Source organism: Equus przewalskii, chromosome 7, assembly GCF_037783145.1.
Source record: "Equus przewalskii isolate Varuska chromosome 7, EquPr2, whole genome shotgun sequence".
Classification (NCBI taxonomy): domain Eukaryota; kingdom Metazoa; phylum Chordata; class Mammalia; order Perissodactyla; family Equidae; genus Equus; species Equus przewalskii.
The window spans coordinates 4,376,216-4,397,484 of record NC_091837.1 but is presented as its reverse complement, the minus strand read 5'-3'; the positions used below and the strand labels follow the sequence as shown (position 1 = coordinate 4,397,484).

Sequence of the window (21,269 nt, the reverse complement as noted above, 5' to 3'; positions counted from 1 at the left end):
CTGGACTTTGGGGGATGGAGGAAGGTGGAGGAGGGTGGTGCCTGACTTGGATCCCACTGACTGAGGAGTGGTGCCAGCCCCCAGATGTGGACCTGTCGGAGAACCAGCCAGGAGCGGTGGGCACCTAGGCTGTGTGTGCCGCCCTGTCAGTGACCCCAGCCATGCAGAGGGTACAGCTGGCGGGGAACGGCCTGAGGGGCAGGCGGCCCAGTACCTCGCTGAACTCCTGCTGACCCACATGGGCCTGAAACCCCTGGACCTGAGCTACAGCAAGCTGAGTGACCAAGCAGGTCCCATCTGGCCTGGGCCACGGTGGGGCACGGCTTCCTGGGGCAGGGGTGGGTGGAGGTTGGCAGGACCACTCTGAGCATCCGTGCTCTGGCCCCTCTCCCCACATCCCACCTCGGCCTGCCCCTTACCCACTCCTTCCACACAGAACTCTTACTCCTCCCTGGATGTCTCAGTGCCCACCGCTGCCTGTGCTGGGTGCTGACTTAGCCACTAGGAACCCAGCATGAACAAAACAGAGGACTGGCCTCAGGGAACACACATTAACAAGGTCATTCTCCATAATTATTGGTGCTACAGAGGAACAAACAGGGCGTGATTCCAGAGAAGAATGGGGATCCCTGCTTAGAGGGGTGGCCAGGGTGGCCTCTGTGAGGAGGTGACATTGAAGCTGAAATGTGCAGGGTGGGGAGGAATCAGCCATGGCAGGACCACTGGGAGAGCATTTCAAGCAGAGGAACAGTGAAGACACAGGCCTGTTTCTCAGACTGACTGACACCAGTGTGACAGGGCTATTGGGCCAGGGGAGAGTGGCCAGGCTGTGGGGTGGAGAGGCCACAGGGGGCTGCAGGGCCACAAATCATGGAAAAAGGCATGAAGATTTTATTCTGAGTCTGTGGAAGACATCAGTAGGATTCCTTGATCTCACATTTTCTCTTGTGCCCCCGGGGCTTTGCATGGGCTGTCTCTGTTGGGAGGTACATGCCTCCCTTTGGGACTACCTGCCTGTCCTCACACTCCAATCAATTATAAGGATCACCTGGGACCCTGGATTAGGAATACAGATTCCTGGGCCTTGACCCTGCTGAACCAGACTCCTGGTGGGGATGCCTGTGCATCTGCATTTTAGCAGATGCCCCAGGAGATCCAGCTGATTGAGAAAGTCTGGGAGTCTGCTCTGTCTCAAACTTCTCAGAGCAGTTGAAAGCTGCTTGGCACCAGCCTTGGCCTGTGGGAATCAGCCCTAGGATCTGACTGCCAGAGAGCCAGTTTACCTTCTAAGAAAATTGCCGTGGGAGGTCTGTGAAATTACGAGAGAAGCTCATTTCAGACTTTCCATAAACCAAGTGTAGGCGTCCCTCTGGGCTGCGTGGTCAGAGGGCAGGCGCCAGAGAGGTGGCCGGGAGGGAGGGGCTGGAGGCTGAGGCCTGTGAAGGCTGCACAAATACGGCAGGGTCAGTCTCCAGCCTGGAGAAGGACAGACTCCGCAGGGCCATCTTGTTTCCCCAAGTGGGGCTCTGTGGGTGGGCCCGACTCCTGAAGGTGGAGGAGCTTGTGTCCAGTCTCCCCACCTGACCCATGGTGATTGTGGCACCTGCCATATAGGTTGGCTGCAGGGGTCACGAAGACCAAGCCTGGGAACCACAGGAGGCTGACTCCTGCCTGTAGAAGAACCTTCTCACCCTCCAGCTGCTCAGCAAGGAAGGGGCTTCCCTACACAGTGGGAGACCACGGCCCTCTCCACCCAGCCTGGAAGGGTCTGAGGAAGGGGAAGTTCCCGCATCTGGGAGCCTGGGGCTGAGACCTGGCGCTGGGCCAGGAGTCTGCGCGCTGTTCTCAGGGAGGCCGCGCGGGGGCCGCCCCTCCTGCAGGGAGCTCTCCGCGGTGCTGAAAGTGCCCGCCCAGGCGCGTCAGGCCCCGCGGGCTGGCTGAGCGCTCTGCCCAGTCAGTGCATCTGTTTTCCTCTCTGCGTTTCTTCAAACCTGCCTTCCCAGACCTGTGCTGGGTGCGGGGACCATGGAGAGGGGTCAAATTCAGGTCGCTGAGGGCCTCTGGGCTGTTGGGAGAGACTGGCCAGGCAGAGAGAGGTCTGATGGCCAGAGACTGGAAGGAGGGAAGCACAGTGGGCATGGGGCCTGTGGCAGCCCATCCCATCCAGGTGGGCAAGGCTTCCTGACACTGTGAGCACAGGTGAGAAGGAGGAGGAGCTGTTAGCCAGGTGGAGAAGGGGGTCACTTCCACACAGGGGGACATTTCCACACAGGGGGACAGCCCAGAAGCATGTTGGTTCCTGCACTTTTGAGAATTGGATGCAGGTCAGACTGGCTGAGTGCTGACAGAGTAGGGAGAAGGGTGGGTGGGAGGGTGGGGTTTCTGTCCATGTTACATGAATGTCTCTCAGGGTTTCTTAACCCCACACGACCCCCACTTTCCTTTCTCTACCACCCCTGCCTCCTCTCCACCACAGCTGTGCTGGCCTTGTCACTTCTTGCCTATAGAATATGGCATGAGCCTCCCAACAGTCCCCTGGCCTCTTGTCTCTACTCCTGCCGACCCCAGTCCACGTCCTACATCCACCGCTAAGGAGTCCAGCCTTGTCACTTCTTAAATCCTTCCCTGCCTCCTCACCATCCATAGCATGGTGCCCAAGCCCCTTGTCCTGGCATTCAAGGCTCCCAGCATCTCTCAAGTGCCCATGGCTGTTACCTCATTTCACTGTCTTCCTCCTACCCACTGCTAGCACCAGACCAGCATGCATTTCCACCCTACCCCGTGCTCCCTCCACACTTTGCTCTTTCTTGTGTCTGCGCTCCAATGTACATGCACACATGCATGGGGAGTCCCTCAGTCTTCATGGTTATCACCTCTCTCCTCACTTTCCTGAACCCCCCACGACAGGGTTAGCTCCCACTCTGTTCCCACACTTCCATGTTTGTAGTCTAGAATAGCTCCCATCCCACTAATTTGTTTTCACGTCTAGCCTCATTAAATGTGAAATCCTCGAGGGCGGGGCAGGCCCATGTTAGGTTGAACTCCATGACCCTCATGCCCAGCAGAGGTCCTGGCACACAGCGGGCATCAGTATCATTTTCTGAAGGAGTAAACAGTCAATAAGAAGGTCTCTCTTGGTGTTTCTGAAGGGTGGACACTTGGACCAGCCCTGACAGAAAAGACAGGACTCATCGACCTTAAGAGGAGCTGGAATCACCTTTGAGGCCCAGGATCCATGGCTTTTGCCAGGGGAGTGAAGGTATGAGCCCCACCCCCAGCCCCTCTGGCCTGTCTTTTGGGGGCAGGTCTCCCAGGTGCCATTCCCCATCTTTGCAGCTCTTCAGAAATGAACCTTGGATCTTTTCAGCAGAATTTAAAGAATGTTTCTTTAAGTGACTTTAATGTTCCCAGCTCCACATAATGATGACAATATACCTCCCCCCCGTGCCCACTCTCTCATCACTTACTGAGGGGTGCAAAGCTGACTGTCACACACCTTCTCCAGATAAAACAGACACTCGGCTGGTGGGGACATGGTGCAGTCTGGTGACACATGCTCACTGTTGGGCGTATGCAGATACTTCCTGAGATGACACCTTGGCACCCTTGGGTCCCAGCACACTCTCACACTGCCCACCTACTACTCCCTTGATGTGGTGGCTTGTAGGCCTTGGGAACGGGTGGCTCCAGCCCCTGTCAGGGTGGCACAGGGGCCTGCAGTGCTCCTGGTGCCAGCTCCCTATGTGGGTCCCCCTCAAGGAATGGCAGCCGCTGCCTTGCCCTCTGACAGGGGCTGACCTGGGCTTCTGCCCACAAGGTGGCAGGGCAGGCTCTGTCTTCCCAGCACATCCACGAGTTCCACTCTTCTCCCCATCACAGCCCCCAGCAGCCCTTCACGGGAGCCCCTCTGGGCCCCTGGGCTGCTCTGTGCCTCTGGGTCCCTGCGCTCGAGAGGCCCCCAAGTGGGCATGGGGCCTGATCACTGTGTCTCTGGGGCCTGCTGCCATGTGGCAGCCCCTAGGCCCTGAGCGTCATTCACATCCACATCCTCTCTCTGCTGGGATTACAGGGGTTCAGCTCTAACGTCACCCCCATCCAAATCACAGACTCTAACCTAGACTCTGTCCTTCCATGCTTGGTCTGTGCTCTGTGCACTTTGGGCCTCCTGGGCTCTGAGACTGTGGCTCATGACTTTCTCCACCATCACATGTGGTCCCATGGCTTAACTCTTTTGTCTTCCAGGTGAACATCATCCTGAGAGCCCTGGACATCTCACACAATGGCCTTGGAGATTCTGGAGCCTCCGTGGTGAGCGAGGCACTTAAGATCAACAACATGTTGGAGGAACTCAACATGAGGTGAGGAGCATGGGGTGCCCCCTGTGTCACAGTCTCCAGGCCCATAGCCACCCCAGGACCAGGGTCTCCATGATCTTGCTGCTGTTCAACACTTTAATTCCCAAAACTACCACAGTCTACCCATGATGGGGCCTGAGCCACAATCCGAGAGCCCCCAGCTCTGTCCTTCTCACTCGAGTTCATCATTCGAACATTGGGGCTCGTGATTCCCACTGCACAGGCGGGGGCTGTGAATTGCACACATGTGTGTGAAGCATCTTCAGAAAGCCTGGTGCAGGGTGGGTGCTCACATGCTCTGCTCAGCTCATGGCTGCTGGGGGCCTGCTGTGTGTGGGCTGCTCCTCCAGGCCCAGGCAGGGTCCCAGGCCTCAGCAGGGAACCAGAGCAGGGGCCGCAAGCCAGAGTGAAGGAAAGAAGCAGAGGTCTGACAGGTCATGGCTGCTGGGGTGAGCAGGGCCTGCCCGCTGCAATCTTGTCACCTTTGCTCCCCATGGAAGGAGCCAAGGCCAGAGGAGGCCCCAAGAGATACTGAAATTTGAGGCCAGAGCTGGGGTCTGAGGAGTCAGAGAGAAGTGGGACTGGCTCCAGGACAAAGTGGCCAAGAGCGGTGCTGAGGCCTGGAGTTCAGGTCCAGCAGGAGGAGGAGGAAGAGGATGTGGGGAGGGAGCTGAGTGGTTTTCCTGATCAGTTGCTGCCATGGTGATAGGGACAGGGTGCCAGCTGGAGCACAACACGTGGGAGCACCTGCTGAGCTCTGAGGGCCAGGAAGCAGTGGCTGGTCTCCATCAGGGGCGTCACTCTAGGTGTGTTTGCTGGGTGATCTCCTCAACACTGGAGTCCTCTGATGATGCAGGGTCATTATCTGGCTTTTACTCACTGACCTGCCCAGGGTCCCCAGGGCATGTGGAGGCTGGAGTGTGACTCCTGACCCAGTGATGCACCAGCAGCTCCAGCTGGGACCCTGGGGCGATCCGTGTGCAAAGCAGCACAATGCCCATGTCCTTCTGTTGCAGCAACAACTGCATCTCTGTGATGGGAGCCCTGAACCTGGGCCTGGGCCTCCAGGTCAACCAGACACTGAGGACTCCTGTTGGGAGTGCTGGCCTGATGGGAGAGGCCCCAGGACAGACCTGCCTGTGCCTGTCCACACAGATCCCTCTTCTGTCACATCTCCCTACCCTAGTGACGGAAGGGTGCACCTTAGACCTTGTGTGCACTGCAGGGGTTCCTTCCTCCAGGGTTGCCAGTGGGGAGGGAGTTGCTGAGCAGGGCTGAGAGCAGGAGACAGAGAAGGGAGGGTGCAATGGAGGGTGGAGCAGGTCCAAAAGGACCACTGTGCCAAAAGCATGAGCTCAGAGGACAGTACCACCAGCTCCAGGGGATGCAGCCCTGCCTGGCCCTCAGCTCCCTCATCTGGCAGAGGACCCCCCTGCAGCACCCTCTCCCCAGCCTGAGGCTCACCCCTCTCCTGCCCTTCGCTGGAACCCAGACCTCTCTCTTAAGCTCTGGATCCCCATTTCTAGCCACCTGCTGGACAGTCCCCCAGATGGCCCATAGGGACATCGGATTCTGAGAGTCTGACCTGGACACATCATCTCCCTCTAAGGGCTGCCTCCTTCTCCTCAGAAGCTGAGCCCAGGGCTTGTCCCCCTCTTTCCCACATCTCCCTCCTCCATCTCACCTCCTGCAGAGAGCTCATGCTACCTGCTCCTCCTTCTCACTCCCCTCCTCCAGGCCTGTGCTCCTGCTACTTCCTCCCCTCTGACCCTTCCTGCCCATCTGCTCCCAGGTGATCTTTCTACACCAGAAATGTGCCCCTGTCCCTCCTGCTTTAAACCCGTCAGCAGCTCCCCTCTGGATGAATCCAGGCTTAGCAGTGTGTCATTCACAGCACGCCCTCAGGATCTGGGCTCTGCCAGCCCCCCTCTTCCCTCCCGCTCTGAAATCCATCCTCTGGCTCCAAGCTGCCTGGAAGTGTCCGTGCACACGGGGCGGTTTCTCCCTCTGTATTGCTCCTGCTGCTCTTCTTGCTGAAATGCCCAGCTCCGCCCACCTCACCTGCAGAGCTCAGCTCAGGGGCTCTATCCCCATCTGACCTTTACCCCCAGGAGAGCTGGTGCACATTCTCTCCTTGCACGCTTCACGCTGCATTTTTATGATGTTCCTTTTCCTCTCCTCCCCCAATGGGTGATCCTTTTACGGGAAGGAGTGTGTCTCGTGTGTCTGTGTCTTTGTCCCCCGCACAGAGCCGGGCACTGGGTGGGTGCTCAGCCAGCATCCACTCCCTTCCTCTTTCCTGGCCCTGCAGCCTCACCCAGGGCATTCTGTCCCATGGACACACTTCTGAGCAGAGGCGGTGGGGCCGTCCTCGGCCATGTCAGCAGAGATGAGGAGTCCCTGCTTCCCTCTCACGCTGCTCTCTAGGCCTCCCTGGGCTCAGCTGCTCTCAGTGTTCTGCGTGTGTTTCTCAGGTGTCTGCTTTGGTGTTCTCCAGACTGTGCAGGGGGACCCAGTGTCTGCCCCGGAACTGCTGGATTATCTGTAAGAGCTTTTCCTAAACCCCACCTCGGTCCTCCCAGCAGCCCTGTGAGGAGTCATTTAAGGGAGGGAGCGGGGATGGGAGACCTAGAGCTTCCTGCCCAGATGCATGGCGCGGCCGAGTCCACGTTCCAGCCCAGGCCTGAATGTGGGTCCTGACGCCCCTCCGGCTCCACTCCTGCTCCTGACTGGGGTGCCGCCCTGGCCTCTCCTTGGACCCCTGCCTGGGTTCTTCACCGGCTGAGAGAGAATAGCTGGCTCAGGGGCACGATGCTCCCTGTTCACTGATGTTTGGATTTGCAGGTCCAGCACTCGCAAGGCGGCCCCTCCCCCGCCCGCACTGCCTGCAGGGGGATCATGGTCCTGAAAGAGTCACTGTGCGGGTGTGAGGGAGATCAGGATCCCTTTCACTCAACTTTGCTTTTTTAATGTAGAAAAAAACCTATCATTCTTTTCCAAGGCAGTTAACCACTAAGGAGAGAACCCCAAATACGAATTATTAAAAGAAAGTCTAGTCCCAAATCACTGCTTATTCCAACCCTGATTCACTTCAGTCCAGACCTGAGTCAAAGCCTCTCCAGAGACCTGTCTTCACAGCTCCAACCCTCAAGTGAAAGCTGATATCTTAGTGTAGTTTTGATTTGCATTTCCCTGATGATCAGTGATGATGAACATCTTTTCATGTGCCTATTGGCCATCCATATATCTTCTCTGGAGAAATGTCTGTTCATGTCTCCTGCCCACTTTTTGATCAGGTTGTTTGATTTTTTGTTATTGAGTTGTGTGAGTTCTTCACGTATTATGGAGATTAACCATTTGTCAGACATATGATTTGCAGATATTTTTCCCAGTTGGTGGGTTGTCTTTTTGCTTCAATCCTGTTTTCTCTTGCCTTGTAGAAGCTCTTTAGTCTGATGAAGTCCCACTTGTTTATTCTTTCTATTGTTTCCCTTGTCCCAGGAGATACGGTGTCTGAAAAGATCCTTTTAAGACTGATGTCAAAGAGGGTATTGCCTATATTTTCTTCTAGAAGCCTAATGGTTTCAGGTCTTACCTTTAAGTCTTTGATTCATTTTGAGTTTATTTTTGTGAATGGTGTAAGAGAATGGTCCATTTTCATTCTTTTACATATGGCTGTCCAGTTTTCCCAACACTATTTGATGAAGAGACTTTCCTTTCTCCATTGTATGTTCTAAGCTCCTTTGTCAAAGATTAGCTGTCCATAGATGTGTGGTTTTATTTCTGGGCTTTCAATTCTGTTCCATTGATCTGTGCACCTATTTTTGTACCAGTACCATGCTGTTTTGATTACTGTAGCTTTGTAGTATATTTTCAAGTCAGGGATTGTGATGCCTCCAGCTTTGTTCTTTTTTCTCAGGATTGCTTTAGCAATTCGGGGTCTTTTGTTGCCCCATATGAATTTTAGGATTCTTTGTTCTATTTCTTTGAAGAATGTCATTGGGATTCTGATTGGGATAGCATTGAATCTGTAAATTGCTTTAGCTAGAATGGACATTTTAACTATGTTTATTTTTCCAATCCATGTACATGGAATGTCTTTCCATCTCTTTCTGTCATCATCAATTCTTTCAGGAAAGTCTTGTAGTTTTGATTGTATAGTTCTTTCACCTCATTGGTTAAATTTATTACAAGATATTTTATTCTTTTTGTTGTGATTGTGAATGGATTTGTGATCTTGAGTTCTCTTTCTTTTAGTTTGTTATTAGAGTATGGAAATGCAACTGACTTATGTAAGCTAATTTTGTACTCTGAAATTCTGCTGCAATTGTTGATTACTTCTAGTAGCTTTCCAATGGATTTTTTAGGGTTTTCTATATATAAGATCATGTCGTCTGCAAACAGCAAGAGTTTCACTTCTTCATTGCCTATTTGGGTTCCTTTTATTTCTTTTTCTTGCCTAATTGCTCTGGCCAAAACCTCCAGTACTATGTTGAATAAGACTGGTGAGAATGGGCACACTTGTCTTGTTCCTGTTCTCAGAAAGATGGCTTTCCATTTTTCCCAATTGAGTATGATGTTGGCTGTGGGTTTGTCATATATGGCCTTTATTATGTTGAGGTACTTTCCTTCTATCCCCATTTTGTTCAGAGTTTTGTCATAAGTGGATGTTGGATCTTGTTGAATGCTTTCTCTGTGTCTATTGAGAAGATCATGTGGTTTTTGTTCCTCATTTTGTTAACGTAGTGTATCACGTGGACTGACTTCTGGATGTTGAACCATCGCTGTGTCCCTTTTATAAACCCCATTGATTGTGGTGTATGATCTTTTTAACATATTGCTGTATTTGGTTTGTCAATATTTTGTTGAGGATTTTTGCATCTATATTTATCAGTGATATTGGCCTGTAATTTTCCTTCTTTGTGTTCTCTTTGTCTGGTTTTGGTATCAGGGTGATGTTGGCCTTGTAGAATGTGTTAGGAAGTGCTCCATCTTCCTCAATTTTCTGGAATAGTTTGAGAGGGATAGGTATTAAATCTTCTTTGAATGTTTGGTAGAATTCTCCAGAGAGGCCGTCTTGTCCTGGACTTTTATTTTGGGGAAAGTGTTTGTTTCAATCTCTCTACTTGTGATTGGTCTATTCAGATTCTCTATTTCTTCTTGATTCAGTTTTGAGAGATTGTAGGAATCTATGAATTTATCCAGTTCTTCCATGTTGTCCAATTTGTTGGCATATTGTTTCTCATAGTATTCTCTCAGAATCTTTGGCATTTCTGTGGTATCCATTGTAATTCCTCCTCTTTCATTTCTGATTTTATTTATTTGAGTCTTCTCTCTTTTTTTCTTAGTGAGCCTGGCTAAGGGTTTGTCAATTTTGTTTAATTTCTCAAAGAACCAGCTCTTTGTTTCACTGATCCTTTCTACTGTCTTTTTTCTTTCAGTTTCATTTATTTCTGCTCTCATTTTTATTATTTCCCTCCTTCTACTGACTTTGGGCTTTGTTTGCTCTTCTTTTTCTAATTCTGTTAGGTGTAGTTTGAGATTGCTTATTTGAGATTTTTCTTGTTTGTTGATGTGAGCCTGTATTGCAATGAATTTCCCTCTTAGCACCACTTTTACTGCATCTCAAATGAGTTGGTATGGTGTGTTTTCATTTTCATTTGTCTCCAGATAATGTTTGATTTCTCCTTTGATTTCTTCAATGATCCATTGGTCTTTCAGTAGCATGTTGTTTAATCTCCACATCTTTGCCCCTTTCCCAGCCTTTTTCTTGTAATTGATTTCTAGTTTCATAGAATTATGGTCAGAAAAGATGCTTGATATTATTTCAATCCTCATAAATTTATTGAGGCTTGCTTTGTTTCTCAACATATGGTTGTAGGGCCTGGGCCTTGCTTGCTCAGTGAAAACCCTCAGGCTCATTGCAACCATGTGTCCTTCTGGCTCCCTTCTGGGCAGGCAGCCCAGCTACCAGGATTTGGAACAATCTGGACCTGGCCAGCCTGGATGCTCCCTTATCCCAGGAGAAGAACATTGCATCTTACAGGGACGCAGAGCCCCTTCATGTGAGCTACTCTTCCTGGGAATGCTGGTCATACCAAGGACAGCCCTTTGGCAGGCATGCAGCCTTTGTTCCTCTGCCTACTTAACCAAGCTTTTCTTAGGGGGCTGTTGTGGGTGTATGCATACTTCTGTCCAGCTGGCCGCCACTGGACACTCTCCCTGTAAGTAAGCCCCCATAAATCTATATGTCTCGTTCACAGTCTCTGGGTCATTTCTTCAGTCTCTTGGCACAACATCCCGCTGCCCTAGCCCAGCTGGGCTTGTGGCAGAACACTTGGCAAGCCAGCCAGGACGCCGAGGAAACCCCTGTAAGTGCTGAGACTATGGGTGATGGGAAAGGGAGATCCGTGGGGGGGAATCTTGGGTTGGCTGGTATCCTTCCTGTGGGGGCCAGTCACCACCATCCTTTATGGGTGGGGCCCACTGCATGAGGATGGGGATGCCCTGAAAATGTCAAAGGGCCTAGGGGAAAGTCCTGGGCATGAGAGAAGCCCAGGCCATTGCTACAGCTGTGGAGTGGCCCCTCTCCACCATACGAGGCTTTTGATGAAGGCAGGGGAAGTCCTGGGCATGATAAAGGATGAGAGAAGGAAATTAGAAGCCCAGGCGGTAGCTGCTGTGGTGGGGTGGCCCCTTCTTGCTGCTGTTCGCTTAGCAACAGAAGCTGAAATGGATGCTAGAGCGAAAGTGAGGCAGCTACAGGAGGAGTTAAAATTAGAAAGGGAAGCACACCGGTTCAAGTCAAAAATACCAAGGCTCTGTGTACACGCCCATGGGAGTCTGAGGAAAGGACAGAGGCCTGAGCGGCCCTGACTGGCAGGGGCGGGTCCCACCGCCTGCCTCCACCTGTTCAGCAGGTGCATTCCACCTGGAGGGGCTCCACTGCTGCAGAGCTGGTGGAGCCCGGGAGCAAGTGAACTAAATAGACGTGAAAAGGATAAAAATTTGGGGGGTGACTTTTTAACAATAGTTATGTTTTATGGTATAAATGCTTGAGAAACAGCTTCCAAATTCCTTTTGGTAACTTGAAACTTTAGAATTTTGCTAAATTAAGTTAAATGATAAAAATTCACTGATTATCTAGGTCATTTTCCAAACAAGATGAAATATTAGAAATGATTACTAAGCACAGATTTGTCTGCCTTCGGATACTTATCTCAAGGAAACTAAAAGATGCTTGGGTTTATCGATAAGCATGTTTTGTACATGCTGAGGAATTTTCTATAAGAAAGCACCTATTTCTAGAAAGTCTCTATACAAGGAAAGTAAAATGTATGTTTTCAATAATGAAGGCATAAAGAATAGAGATATTTTTCTTTGTTTTCTTAAAAAAGATAAATTTGTTCTAAAGTATTAGGAAGGGGAAAGAAAAAAAGAAAGAAGACATGGGACAAATTCTAAATGTAAAAAGTAAGTGACAAAAGGTTTGTGAAAGTAAAACCTTGAGGAGTTTTGTGCATGGTCAAGTTGGCTGAGATTAAAATAAATGTTTCAATATCAAAAGTAAGGCAGTCACAGAAACAGCCACTGGCTCCCGTGCCTGCACAGGAGCAAGGGCAGGCCAAGAGTGTGTCGGGCCAGGGCAGAAAGTGCCTGTGGGGGTAGAGAGAACACAGTAAATGCAGCCACCCTACACCAACACGAGCAGCAGGTGGCCAGGACTCCTCGCCCCTCCCTCCTCTCCAGCGCAGCATGACTGAGGCTGAGCAAGGCTCAGAGAGAGCAGTCTGCGCAGTGACTGACTGTGGCAGCCCAGGGAAGCAGGAAGCACCCCTTGGGAACAAAGTTAACAACCAAATGCTGTTCTGGTGGCTTTAACAGCGCCCCCAGTGACAGCCTGGGAAGACCCCAGCCCCCTCAACTAGGGGGAGGGCCAAAGGACCTTGACCCATCCCTGTAGCGCCATGCAGGTGGCTTGGGTATTGGGCTACTGGAGGCCAAGTGTGAAAATAATGTATTGGTCTACAGGAGCAAAAAGCATTTTGCTGTCGGGTGTGGCGATGAGCAAAATGACTTCCCACCACACCCTATGGCAATGCTGCTATAACACCGCCCGGTGGACAAAACCCCCCGATGTTGCCTTGCATCAGTATATTGATGATGTCATGTTAGCCTCTGAGTCTTTTCCAGACCTTCAAGAAGCCTCCACCTCCCTCATCGCCCACCTATGCCAATGAGGATGGGTGATAAATGACAACAAAGTACAAGGGTCTGGGTTGTCTGTCAAATATTTGGGTGTTGTCTGTTAGAGAAAGACAAAAGTGGTTCCTGCTACTGTTATAGATAAGATACAGGCTGCCTGTCCTCTTTCAAAGTCGGTGCCAAAGCATATTATCTGGGACTGGAAGACCACCATGTAGGAGGCCCTTGCCCAAGCCGAAGTAGCAGTAAAACAAATCCAGTCCTGGGGTGTTTTAACACAAGGACAACCATGTGAACTGGATGTTTCCAGTTACCCAGACGGGTTCAAATGGGGTCTTTGGCAGAGGCAAGGCAATAAATGAGCCTCTTGGCTTCTGGTCCCAATTGTGGAAAGGAGCTGAAAACCAGTCTAGTGCCCTGGAATGACAACTGTGTGCTGCTTACCCAGCCCTTCAGCAGGTGGAGCCCATAACCCGCTCCCTGCCAGTCACAGTCTGCACTTATTTGCCCATTGCGGGGTGACTGCGGGATGCTTTCCAAAGGCCCCACTCCAGAACAGCCCAAACACAGACACTAGCAAAATGGCAAGCACATGTGCAGCAATGAGGGACCTTCACCAGTAGTCTCCTGAGTGCAGAATTTCATGCCATCCTAGGACCAGTAACATACACCACAGAAGAACCAACCCCGTTAGATGAGGTGCCCATGCCTGAAACCCAGCCAAATGTACAGGAAAAAGAAGGGCCAATCCCGGCGGAGGCCTGGTATATGGATGGTTCTGCAAGGGAAAACCCCTTGCAGTGGACAGGAGTGGCCATCCAGCCTTCAAATGACAGCATGTGGTTAAACTCTGGCTCCGGGTACGGTAGTCAATAGGCCAAATTGTGGGCTGCCTGGATGGTGTTGACTCATGACCCCAATCCAATATGCCTCTTATGGACAGGTGGGCAGTCTATAAAGGGCTCACCCTACGGCTGGCCCGATGGGCATGACAGAAGTGGACTGTTAACGGTCGCCCGGTGTGGGGGGCAGAACTCTGGGATGATATCTGGCAACGGGTCCAAGGAATGATGATAACAGTGTACCATGTGTCTGCACATCAGGCGACAATGCCACCAGGAAACCAACAGGTGGACGAGTTAGCTCGAATTTGCCTCCTGGAAGAAGCATCAGCTGAGAGAGTGGCGGAATGGCTACACAAGAAGACTGGACATAAAGGACAAAGAAACCTCTGGGCTATTGCTAGGGCCTGGGGCCTCCCCCTGTGCTCTGTGGACGTGGTGCAGGCCTGTCAGGAGTGCCCTTCCTGCTCCTTGCAGAGACCCCGGGCCATTCCCTGGGACACAGGCCAAATTGCCAGAGGCAACCAGCCTGGCTCAATGCTGGACTACCTCGGGCCCTTGCCTCTCTCTGATGGCTGTTGGTATGCTCTTACTTGTGTGGACATGTCTACAGGACTGCCGCAGGCATACCCCAGCAAGAGGGCCACACAGAAGACCACCATGAGAGGCCTGGGACACCTCTGTGCTGCATCCAGTGTTCCCACGGACATCGACGGTGACCAAGGTACGCATTTCACTGGCCACCAGTTGCAGACATTGGCTGATCAGATGGACATACATTGGCATTTTCACCCGCCACACAACCCCACAGTCGTGGGACTGGTGGAATGAATGAATGGCCTGCTGAAACAACAACCAAGGACAGAAGACAGGACTCTGGCCTGCCGGATGAGATGCCTGACAATGGCAATACACCAACTAAATGAACATGAGAGACACACTCGACCCAGAGCATATCAGGTGTTGACACAAGGACCTGATACGACAGCACATCTACAAACAAGAGCTAATCAGGGAGAGAAACTACAATCACAGATGGGCACTCAGAACAACTTGCTTTTGCCTCTGCCACAAGAACTCCCCACCGGGACCCACGTGGTCACTTGGCCCTGGGACTGGCAGGTGGGGCCCCACTGGTGTGGTCTCTTAGCTCCTTGGGGAACAGGCTTGGAGCAGGCTGTCAGAGAGATGCCTTTTATTGTGGGGCGGGCCACCCAAAACCTCCAAACTCACCAATCCAGGGTCTCCAATTCCTCAAGGTACATTTATCCTTTCTCGCTGGCATGGTGTTGTTCCCCCTTATCTTACACCACTGCCCCTGGGGTGCCCACACCAACAGGACAAGCAGTATGGTATGGCCGGCCTGGCTTGAAACCACAGGCCCGTACCACACTAACTCAAGGCACGGCAACTGCATGCATCTTGCTGGACGGTCATGACCTCCTTTTTCTGGTCCCCTCTAATCATCTTACTTTTTGTCCTTAGGACAATGTCTGCCAACCTCTTCGCTACTTGGGCACACACCGTTGCTGACATAGAAAATTTCTCCAACTGCTGGGCACGTAGCAAGCTGCCTCTCTCTTCAACCATGGGGCACCTTCAACCATGCCTTCTTCAACCATGGCACCTCCAAGCCGCCAGTGCCTCTGAGTGAAGGCCCCAAGAGAGTGGAAGAGTGCCCCCCACTTTCCCATTTCTACCCCCCTCCTGTCAAGCAGCCTGTCCTTACCCTCTTATGCTGCCACGCGAAAGTATATCTTTCAGCTTGTGCATAAGCAAGCTAACATAACTCGGAGGGTGGGGTACTCTGTTTTTGATGGGGTAGAATGGTTGACTGCTGTACAAATAGAATTGAAGGGTTTCCTTCCCTGGTGCATTGAACGTCATCATAACTCTGCACCATCAAATAAAAGTATTTCAAAAAATATGGGGTGGACACCTAAAGCAATGTATAACCAAACAGTTATCATTACTGCTGAGAAGTGGCTGGGAAAACAAGACAACACAATGAAAGGGGCCTATGCCTCTCCCTGGGGTGGTTGTGGGCTTGTGGTGCCCACGGCTGGCCCTATCTGCCCTATAATTGGACCGGCAGTTGCACATGGAGCGCCCCTACATCCCTGCACGCATCCTGTCTTCCCTTCAACAGCTTCCTTCTAACTGGGGGGCAGTCCGTGATCACCATCGTGTGCAGTGTACTGCAGGGTGGTCTTACCCCTTCGCTGTCTTTTATCCACAAGCTGCAGTTGTAGATGTAGAAGGGCAAGTGTCTGCCTTAGCCCAACACATGGCAACAGCCCTCAATAATACCGGACATGCGATAACTCTGCTGAATGAAGAAACAGCCCAGATGAGACAAGTAGTGTTACAAAATAAAATGACCTTGGACATGTTTACTGCAGCCCAAGGGGGGACCTGTGTCCTAACCAAAGTATAATGTTGTGTATATATCCTTGATTATGCCCACAATGTTTCCTCTGCAATGGCCTCCTTACGTGCTCACGTATGGGCCATTGACAACCTGTCCCCAGACCTGGTATCTGCTTGGATACAATCCCTTCCCTCTACCTGGCGACATTTTCTGTGGTGTCATTGTCTTTTTATTACTTCTTGTATTCTCACATTGTGCTCTCTATTGCTGTTGTTGAATGTGGTCATGACACTCGTCTGTGTGACTGGCTCAAGGGACTCCACAGAAGAGTGACACGATAAGACTGTGAGGGCCATTAGGACACATGGTGGATGGAGTGTAGGGCCTGGGCCTTGCTTGCTCAGCAGAAACCCCCAGGCCCATTACAACCATGTGTCCTTCTGGCTCCCTTCTGGGCAGGCAGCCCAGCTACCAGGATTTGGAACGATCTTGGCCTGGTCACCCTGGATCCTCCCTTATCCCACGAGGAGAACATCGTATCTTACAGGGACACAGAGCCCCTCCCATGTGAGCTACTGTTCCTGGGAACGCTGGTCGTACCAAGGACAGCCCTTTGGCAAGCATGCAGCCTTTGTTCCTCTGCCTACTTAGGCAAGTTTCTCTTAGGGGGCGTTGAAGGTGTACAGATACTTCCATCCAGTTGGCCGCCACTGGACACTCTCCCTGTACGTAAGCCCCAATAAACCCATATGTCTCGTTCGCAGTCTCTGGGTCATTTCCTCAGTCTCTCGGCACACCATCCAGCTGCCCTAGCCCAGCTGGGCTTGTGGCAGAACAATGGTCTATCCCTGAGAATGTTCCATGTGCACTTGAGAAGAATGTGTAACCTGCTGTTTTTGGATGGAGTGTTCTATATATATCTATTAAGTCCATCTGGTCTAGTTTTTCACTTAATTCTACAATTTCCTTGTTGACTTTCTGTCTGGATGATCTATCCATTGGTGTTAGTGTGGTGTTGAGGTCCCCTACTATTGTAGTATTGTTGTTGATATCTCCTTTTAATTTTGTTAATACTTGCTTTATATACTTTGGTGCTCCTGTATTGGGTGCATATATATTTATGTGTTATATCTTCTTGGTGGAGTGTCTTTTTTACCATTATATACTTCCCCTCTTGTCTCTCTTTACCTGCTTTGTCCTGGAGTCTACTTTGTCTGGGATAAAAGTATGGCGACACCTGCCTTCTTTTGTTCACTATTAGATTGGAGTATCGTCTTCCATCCCTTCACTCTGAGCCTGTGTTTGTCTTTGGGGTTGAGATGTCTTTCCTGGAGGCAGCATATTGTTGGGTCTTGTTTTTTAATCCATCCTACCACTCTTTGTCTTTTTATTAGAGAATTCAACCCATTTATATTTAGAGTGATTATTGAAATGTGGGGGCCTAATGCTGCCGTTTTATCGCTCGTTTTCTGGTTCTCCTGCATTTCCTTTGTTTCTTGTCCCATGTATTTTGGACTACCAATTCAGTTATGTAGTTTTCTATGCTGGTTTTCTTAGTTTTCTCCCTATTTGTAATTTGTGTCTCTGTTCTAATTATTTGTTTAGTGGTAACTATGCGGTTTGCATAAAACATTTCATACATGAGACAATCTATTTTCTGATATCCTCTTTCCTTAGAGTAAGCCTGTTCCATCCCATTCCTCTTCCCCTTCTAGGTTGTTATTGTCACATCTTTTTTTCTTCTTGTGTTGTGAGTTTGTGGTTAAAATGACAAAATTATATTTATTCTTGATGTTTCCCTTCCCTTTATCTTTAATGTTACACCTAAGCATTTGCTCACCTGTTCTGATAGAGAGCAGCCATTTTCTGATTTTGTTTTTCTATGTATCTCCCTGATCAGGGTTTTGTAATCCCTTTCCTTTTTTCTTTTTTTTTTTTTCTGGTATGCAGGCCTTCCTGAGAATTTCTTGTAGAGTGGGTCTTGTGGCAATTAACTCCTTTAACTTGTTGTTTATTTGGGAAAGTTTTTACTTCTCCATCATATTTGAAGGATATTTTCACTGGATAGAGTATTCTTGGCTGAAAGATTTTGTTTTTCAGAATTTTGAATACATCATTTCACTCTCTCTTAGCCAGTAACGTTTCTGCCGAGAAATCTGCTGACAGCCTGATAGGGGTTCCTTTGTAGGTTATTTTCTTCTGCCTTGCTGCCCTTAATATGTTTTCTTTGTCATTGATTTTTGCCAGCTTTACTATTACATGCCTTGGAGTTGGTCTTTTTACATTGATAAAGTTTGGAGATCTATTGGCTTCTGTCTCATGGATTTCCAGCTCCCTCCCCAAGTTTGGGAAGTTTCCAGCTATTAATTCTTTGAACAAGCTTTCTGCTCCATTCTTCTTCTCTTCTCCCTCTGGGATACCTATAATCCTTATGTTACATTTACTAATTGAGTTGGATATTTCTTGGAGAGTTTCTTCATTTATTTTTAGTCTTAGTTCTCTATCCTCCACTATCTGAAGCATTTCTATATTCCTATCCTCCAGACTGCTAATTCTGCCCTCCATATTATCAGCCCTGGTGTTCAGGCAGTCCAAATTTTTCTTAATCTCATCCATTGTTTTTCAGCTCCAACATTTCTGATGGGTTCTTCTTTATAGTATCAAGCTGTTTTGTAATGTAGTTCCTGAATTCCTTGAGTTATGTATCTGTATTCTCTTTCAACTCATTGAGTTTTTTCGTTTGTTTGGTTTTGGGTTTTTTTTGAGGAAGATTAGCCCTGAGCTAACATCTGCCAATCCTCCTCTTTTTGCTGGAGAAGACTAGCCATGAGCTCACATCTGTGCCTATCTTCCTCTACTTTATATGTGGGATGCCTGCCACAGCATGGCTTGTCAAGCAGTGCCATGTCTGCACCCAGAATCCAAACCAGCAAACCTGGGCTGCAGAAGTGGAACGTGTGAACTTAACTGCTGCCACCAGGCTGGCCCCATCATTGAGTTTTTTAATGATAGCTATTTTGAATTCTTTGTTATTTAGGTCATGGATTTCTGTGTCTTTGGGATTGTTTTCTGGGTACTTGTTATTTTCCTTCTGTTCTGGAGTTTAATATATTTTTTCATACTGCTAGATGGCATGTATTTGTCCCTCCGCATAGCGTTTGGTTACTGCTTCCACTTGCTGCCACTGGAGGAAGGGGGCAGGAGCTGTGTAATCTGCACCCACCAGGATCCCCGTCAGATGCTCCTGACTGAGCCTTGGCCACTCCTTGGGATTGCAGTGGCCCTGTGAGGTCTCCCATCAACTGTGGGAACAATCACATGGGGGCTTTGGAATGCTCCTGCCTGTTCCCACAGATCTACATAGTTATACTCCCTCTGTAGGAACTGCAGCAGTCCTGTGGGCTTTTGAGGCAGCTGAGAGCTTGTTTGCCAAGACTCACACCTCTGCCACCATCTGGTCCCATTGGACCTCACTTGCCCCCTCAGGGTTTCAGCAGACCTATGAGCATTTAAGGCCCCTGGTGGTTAGCTCACCCAGCCACGCCATGTCTGCTCCTAGATTGCAACAGCCTTGGTGCTTGGTAGGCAGGGCCTCTCCCCCCAGGGCCAAGCTAAGACTTTCCTAGGGGCCACTGTGTGACCGTGGATTTTCCCACTGGACCAAGGAGTAATCACGCTGGGGCTCTGGGCTGTGACCACCCACTCCCATGATCCCTCTGGATCTCACTTGCCCTGTCAGGGCCACAGCAGAGCTATGTGTGTTTAATGCGGCCAGCAGTTAGCTTGCCCAGCTGTGCCACATCTGCTCCCAGGTCGCCTAGCTTTTGTGCTTGGTGGGCGGGGCCTCCCTATCAAGTCTGAGCCTGAGGCCACAATGAGACTGTGGACTTTCCCACTGGTCCAAAGAGCAATCACACGGGCTTAGGGCTGTAGTCACCTGTTTCCTCAGTAGTGCCAATATGCATGTCCACCCTCAGGGCCACAGCAGTGCTATGAGTGTTTCAGCTGGGAGAGAGTTGTTTGCGGGTACTGGGCTGTCTGGAGGCTGGAGAGTTCTCACTTATCTCCACCTCCTCTGTGGTTGTAGTCCATCTACCTTCTGATGTATAGCAGCATGGGTCTCTCAGGCATCCTGCAGTGCTGTGTGAGTATCCTCCATCGATCAATGAATGTTCACTTAGTTGTAGTTTGAAGGGGGAGAGACAAAGAAAACCGTTCACTCTGCCATGTTGCTGATGTAATTTGGTTTTCATTTCCTTTTGAGGAACAACATTTATGCTGCAAAGTGCACATGGATTAAGGGCAGAGACTGGCGAATTTTCAGAAACAGCATAGACCTATGTAACCAGCCCCCGGAAGCCCCCTGAGCCCCTGCCCTTCTCTCTTTTAATAGTTTGCAGAGTAATAATGTTGTCATCCATAGAAGAGAAGCTGTCCTAAGGAGCTTCTTCGACACCCTGTGTGTGTGAGTAAAAGAAGTCAAGTTCTCAGAAAGTGACAAAGTGCTGCTGGGTCCTGGGTCTCTCCTCAGGATGTCCAGGTGAGCAGAGAGTTTGATGACCTCGCCAGGTCAGTGAAGGTCACTCTTCCAGGGCTTTGCATAAAGACTTCTGCCCACAGAGTGGATCACAGAACAGAGTTGCTGCCAGTCTTCAGCCCATCCCCACCAGCGTCTGCCCCTAAATGACTGTGGAGTGTGGCTTCCTCATCTTCCATCGGCCACTTCAACTTCCACATGGAGGGTTCTGGCCCTCGCCATGCCTTGTTACTTCCTGAGTCTGCACTGAGTCCCCGTGTCAGCTGTAGGGTAAGTCCTATGGAACTGGCCTTCATGAAGACACAGACACCCTCCTTAGCCCCCATGGTCCCTGCACTAATCTGGGCCTCCCGCTTCTCTCATTCATTTGGTGAATTCACTCATAGGTGAATTCTACAGTGTGTGAATTATATCTCAAGAAAGCTGTTACCAAAAACATCACATATTGTTTGATCCAAATTGTGTAAAAAAAACTGTATGTATGTATATACACAGAAAAAAACTCCTGTAATATTAATAATATTTATTTCTATGTTGGGGGTTTATGTATTTATTTTCCTTATATTTTTCTGCATTTTACATACTTTCTGCTCTAAGTATGTGTTACTCTAGAATCAGAAAAATAAATAGTACTTAATAACACAATGTAATACAGGCTACAAGTCACGTGCATGGTGTGGTTGGAGCCCTGAGGAAGGAGGGTGCTGTAGACTGAATTTTATCCCCAGAAAATTCATATCTTGAAGCCCTAACCCCAGTGCGACTCTATTTGGAGACAAGAAGTAGTTAAGGTTAAATGAGGTCATAAGGGCGGGCCCTGACCCGAGAGGATGAGTATCCTTATCAGAAGAAGCACCAGAAAACTTGCTCTCTCCCCCTCCCCAATGTGAGCAAAGCAAGAAGGCAGCCCTCTGTGGACCAGGAGGAGAGGCCTCACCAGAAATCAACCCTCCCAGACC

General features: G+C 49.9%; 1 pseudogene; it reads left to right on the top strand.

Annotated features, from left to right (window-relative positions):
• The first annotated feature begins 14 nt into the window (after positions 1–14).
• LOC103542949 (leucine-rich repeat-containing protein 74B-like) lies at positions 15–20,885 on the top strand (annotated as a pseudogene).
• Positions 20,886–21,269: the final 384 nt, after the last annotated feature.